Genomic DNA, 1,054 nt, shown 5'->3' with positions numbered 1-1,054 from the left:
TGTCCCGTGTGCATTTCCTCTGCAGAACTTCTAGAAGCCTGGTTCAATTTATTCAATACAAGTGTTTTCAAAGTTTATTTTCAGTTTTCCGTGCTCCTGATTCCATCTATGCCTCTACCCTTCCTTTGCACATTTATTTTGGAATCGTTCATGCTGCAGTTGTTTACAGCAGACTGTTACACTACACAGTGCATACGTATTGGAGTTCCTCTGTAATGTGATTTGGCTCCTACTTTTCAAAGCTGATGAAATAAACTTGCTTTCAAAAGTAGATATGGCAACATGCTGTGATGCCGCTTTTGTGCAATTCTGAAAACAAATCGGCAAAAATTGCACTAATTTGCTCCTAGCATTAGTTGTCATGGCCATTTCAAAACCAAATGGTAAGATCAGTTACGTTGCTTATGGCGAACATGATTGTCATGTGATATTTGTTCTTTACATCCTGAACTATGCTGTAAATGCACTCCTACAAAGAAACTTTGCCACGCGGACTTTTGATGGTGCATCATTGATGCCATATTCTTAAAGCTTCATCGATTTGGAAATGTCCTCTTTGCTGCTCTCCTGCTTAGAAAACATCAGCAGCACATTTGTGAAGATGGAGGTCAATTGACGTCCTCATCTTGCATGTCTTTCAAACCTACCTTTCGTCGGCATGATTTCGACTGACTAGCCAATTAGATCTATTCTGAATTACGTATTTGGTGCTTTAATGCATATGCGCAAATATGCAATTTTCAGATTGTGCGGCAAATTGCATCTGCGGAATGTTTGTTGAGCATTGAGGGTGACAGTTTGTGGGAGAGCCCACAGTAATGCGTAGACGCCATTCCACACGTGGAGGAAGGAAAAATTTTAAAGGTGCCTTGAAAGGGGGTTCATAAAATGGTCATCAAATGTATGCACTATACGAGGAAATGCTACTGGGTTTACATGCGGCATGCAAGCCCTCAAAGGCGAGCTGATAATTTGGTGGATATATTCAAAATTGTCGCTTCCATGCCACGCAGTGCCGAACGGCTGCCCGAATTCCCGCACGTCTTAGTGTACT

Source organism: Amblyomma maculatum, chromosome 1 (assembly GCF_055883805.1).
Source record: "Amblyomma maculatum isolate TAMU_Amacu chromosome 1, ASM5588380v1, whole genome shotgun sequence".
Lineage (NCBI taxonomy): Eukaryota > Metazoa > Arthropoda > Arachnida > Ixodida > Ixodidae > Amblyomma > Amblyomma maculatum.
The sequence above is the reverse complement of the archived record's forward strand: the minus strand, read 5'-3'. Positions refer to the sequence as shown.